Here is a 5,000-nt window from a genome sequence, read left to right on the forward strand (position 1 = left end):
CGGGCCCGAGTAAATAGAGCAGAATTATCTTCTCTTCCTAATTCACTCCAGAAGATGAGAAAGACGGCAATGGAGAGATATGATACAAAACAGTAACCAAATAAAGATAACGCCTGCTTGAAACTTCGTTGCTATGCTCGAGAATTTTTTTTTGCAAAAGCCTTTCATCCATCGATCCTGTCTTGGGTTTCATTCCTTCCCCGACAGGTCACGCAAAATCGTTACAAACTAAATTTTCCAAGAGCTTCGCAACATCAAATCGATTTTACTCGTTTATATCATCGGTGACCCCTATTTTTTAAGACATAAATCATTTTCTCTTCTTACAATCTACAAAATATGATGAAATGAAAAAAAATCACAACGTAAGAAGTTATTATTACAATTTTTTAATTTTTCTTTCCTTGTGTCCTCAATTCCGGATGTGGTTACAACGAGTAGCGCTTGCAAAAAGAAAAACCTTAAAGAACAATGACCAGAACCAGGTTTTATGAGCCTGTGAGATTGTGCACCCCCAGCAAACCATTGTTTTAACGAAAACCGCTGGTCAGCAACCTGGTTCTGGTCATTGCTGTCTAAGATCTTCCTTGCGAAAACGCTCGTTGAGGATTAACTCTACTGTTAACGACATCCCCAGCGGCATGTAATTATCTAAAAAAAACCACTCCTATATTTCTATGCACAGAAACCTTTACTCTAACATAATAATTTTTTTTATTTTCGACGGGTAAGTAGATGAGGCTACATCTCGATATGATGACCTATCAATCGAATTTAGGGCATTTTTCCTTTCCTTTTTCTCCGAAACAAAGTCGGTGAGCCCCCAATTTTTTTCCGTTTTTGGAATAAGTAATTTATGACCTAACTTCAGGGGAGAAATGAAACAAATTTCAATGTGGGAAGGTTTTCGCGCGAACGTCCTCAAGCTAGTTTGTTTACAGCGTACATCTTTGATATTGGGTATGTATGTCATGGTCGATTGACACGTGTCAGAACATGGTATCGGTTGACAGGTATCACGTGACCAAATCCTTGATTGAATCGCAGGCTCAGGCCAGGTCAGACACCTGAACGTAAACGAGGCTTATTTTTTCGCGCGCTTTCTGCGGCTGGACGCGGCTACAAGGCCTCATAATACAAGAACAAGAGCTCTTTGCAGTCAATGCTTTTCATGTTCAGGTAGAAAACGGTTTGGAGAATATTTTTTCCTGCATTTTCGCCAGTTTCAATCCAGGTTTGACATAATATAGCTGTGATCAGGACACACTGGTTACTATATAGTTATTCAAGTCAAGTATTGGAGGGATATAAACTTAAAGCTAAATGTCTATGTTAAATTTCTTTAGAGCTGCCTTTTGCTCTGCCTTATTACAATTTTTGGCATAAATTTTACCTTAAGAAGATTTCTTAATTTTGAATCTGATAAGGTTGCATGATGCCTGGACGGCCTATGACAGAAGAGCAGAGACGAAAGACGAGAAAAAGAGAAAGAGAACAGTAAACTAGTAAGCTTAATAGCCCAAACTTGGTGGAATAAGTTACTCCACAAATTCCTTTTTGGACACTAAACTGTTTGTTATTTTTAAGGATGAGTTATTTTAAGTGGATGCGTATTGTTGAAAAGTTGTTTAATTGCTTTTTCCTTTGTTCAGGAATGAAAATCGGATTTTTTTCCTCCACTTTAAGTAACAATCATCTGTACCTTTTTTGCCGAATGCTGATTGGCTGAGACGGATCGCATTTTTTCTTAATCACGACGGCACTTTTGATAATCAGGAGGGCATGATTACTTGATCCTGATTGGTTAACGACTGCTTAGTGAAGTGGATTCTCGCTCTGACTTAAGTGCTTTTTGTCCACATATAAAATACATTTTAAGTGTTATATCTGTTGACAGCAGCGATTTGTTGAAAGCGTGTTATGTTGATTGTCATTTGTCGCGGCATTTAACGGTCTTCCCTCAGCTGATTTTGCCCTTTATGTGATAAACATGTAATCGCAACATTTCATTTGTATCTTAAAGGTTTTCCAATTTTTGTGGAAACTTTGAAAATACGCGTGAAATTAATCCTTAATTGCCCTTGGGCCCATTCGATTGTATATACTTATCGCGATTCCTAGTCGCAGGCGTTTGCAGCTTTTGACAGTTGTGTCTGAAATGGCTTTTTTTCCTTTTCCGTTCGCTTGCTGAAGATTTGCTTATTTTCTTTCAAAACTCATGCGATTCAAGAAGTACGGGAAAAGGTGAAAAATGTTTTTGTGATGAAGCTGCGTCTGTCTGATCACCAGGTATTTCTCAACATAGCATCTTCATCAAGTTTTTTTTCTATTTAGCTCGGGTTTCTCGCTTTCTTCGGTGGTATTTCGTACTTCCGAACTTTTAGAGTTTAAGGAATTTAATAAAACAACTATTACATTCGCGCCTGTTAGATATGACACTGGTTATAGCCAACTCGGCGCTACGCGCCTCGTTGGCTATTTATTATCTCATATCCAACGCACGTTCATTGAATATTTAAAAATTATTCCATAAGCGCGCGTTGGATATGAGATGGTAAATAGCCAACGAGGCGCGCAGCGCCGAGTTGGCTATGACCAGTCTCATATCCAACAAGTGCGAATGGAATAATTTTTAAATATTCAATGAACGTGCATGAATAATTGTTTTATTAAATTCCTTTAACCCCAAAAATTACGAAAGTACAAAATACGAACGGAAAAAGCGAGCAAATCCGAGCGAAATCGAAAAAAACTTGACGAGAACTGATGCGATGTTGTGTAATACCTTGTTGTCAGACAGACGCAGGCTCATCACAAAAACATTTCTTGCCTTTTCGCGTACTTCTAAACGTCGGAATTGATCCAAATTTTCCACAAAAAAAGTTTTTTTTCTCCCTTTTGGCTTTATTCAAAGAGTAATTTCGCATTCCGGCGAAAACATTTTTAGTTTAGCAACGCTTAACGCAATCATTTACCATATAAGGTCAAACCAAGGTATATGAGCTGATAACCGAGATTGAGTGAACCAATCAGAGCACGCGAAATGCATTATCCGAGGTTGAGAATTTAATAATTGTTAATTATTAAAAACTGAACTGCGGATATCAGATGTCCAGCATTTTCATTGGCTCGCGGGATACAGGTTATCAGTTCATATACCTGCTGTACCAAAAAGTATGGTCAAGGGACGCATCAATAATAAAGCGATCTGAAAAGCGAAAAAAAAATAAAGGCGGACAAAAGCTAAATAAAATCAACGTGGAAGAGTTGTTGATCCTGCAGTTTTTAATAATTCTACTTGGGCTTGCTGGATATACTCGCCCTCGTAGAAAAATTGTTAAATATTTGAAATGATGTCCAAGCCGTATCGCTTTTTGAACGGAACGACGAATAACCTACAACAACATCTTTATTTCTTGAATTACTAAATTATTTACAGGTGGACGGGCCCGCAGGTATCTATTGCTAATCTTGCCGGACCTGTTTATTCACATTACGTAGGGTTTCTATTAGTATTTTTATTTATCTTTATTTTATTTTAGTTTTTGATAGGTAAAGAATTGAAGGAAATATCAGGCACAAGTCGAAACTCTCACCTCATACTTAATTTTGGCAGAAAAAGTGCCATAAAATCAGACTCGGAAGACAAACGAAAAATTCCTCACACGGTATTTGGGGTAGTACAATCATGTGTTAGAATTAAAAATTTGGAAACGATATCTTAAGGTGGCTCAAACCAGTCTCAACACTTTCAAGAGACTTTGTTATTAGTAGGATTCACACTACAACACTTTATCACGTAACAGCAATTTTACGGTATCATGTGAAACATCAATTATTGCTGAACAAGATAATCATTTTTGTGACGTAAAAGTTACCATAGAAACAGGAAGTCCTTGCAAAAACACCCTATATTTTGGCTTTAGTTGTTGAGCGAGACGCCCAAATTTACCTTTACCGTATATAATTTATATTTAGCATCATCGCCTGACAAATAGAGTCTGTTTTTATCCTTAATTGTGGTTTTGATCCCTTTTGTTTTCCAAGCTAGGGAGTTGCTTTGCTTTACGGTATGAAAGTGTTTTCATAGGTGCATGTTTGTTAACAATTTTGTTGAACTTGTTGTAAAGAGAAGAGAACATCTTATCAATATATCAACATCTTATCAATATCGATGTTAAGATCGTCATTGAATCGGTCCGTTGAAAACGGGTGAGTAATCGCTGACTTGGTTTTATGAAACTTTATGGGCTTTTTCCTGACCGACTTTATGATACAAAACTGGGAGAAATGGTCGCTTATGTCAGAGATCAAATTTCCAGTAATTTTCACTTGTTCAGGATTGTTTACAAAAAAAAATATCTACAAAGGTGGCCGAGTTATTACGGACACGTGTAAGTTTATCAATAGTAGGAATGAGGTAACACCTTTGGAGGGAGACTAAGAAATCGTTGCTAAACTGTGAAGTCTCAGATTTTAGCAAGTCAATGTTAAAATCTCCCAAGATATAAGGTTGCTTTGCGTTTGAGGTAAATTTCTCTATAGTACGTTTCTTCAAAATAGCCCTGTCTGTAAATGACACCGCATTTTACATTTTTTTTTCTTTTTAACAAAAGAAAATTTAATCCATAAGTCTTTGAATGCTTTATCAGAGATGTTTTCTATGACTTTATAATTCAATGTTTCATCAACCAACATCCCGACACCTCCAGAGGCAAGAGGTGTGGGGAAGTATTCAAATTCGTAGCCTGGTATTGTAGGACAGCAAGCAAAATTTGAATTGGTGATTTTAGTTTCAGTGACTCCAATAACATTTAAATGGAAATCTAGCTCATCCAGTACATGACTTTGTAGATTCTCTTAGTTACGATTTATACTTAGAATATTATTATAGAAGATCGAGAAGATACAATCCATTTCATCTTGCGTTAATTTGTTTTTCATTTCTAGAAAGTTATGAGGCGAGAAATATCTTTTCTTGAATGCGTTGATTCAATAGA

The 5,000-nt window shown here is 36.7% G+C and overlaps 1 protein-coding gene across 1 annotated transcript in view; it reads right to left on the reverse strand.

The window, feature by feature from the left end:
* The window catches only part of LOC138013733 (uncharacterized), a 61,909-nt gene that overhangs the window by 56,214 nt on the left and 695 nt on the right, over positions 1–5,000 (reverse strand). The window lies entirely within an intron of this gene.

The sequence above is a fragment of the Montipora capricornis genome, chromosome 8 (genome assembly GCF_036669925.1).
Source record: "Montipora capricornis isolate CH-2021 chromosome 8, ASM3666992v2, whole genome shotgun sequence".
Classification (NCBI taxonomy): Eukaryota; Metazoa; Cnidaria; class Anthozoa; order Scleractinia; family Acroporidae; genus Montipora; species Montipora capricornis.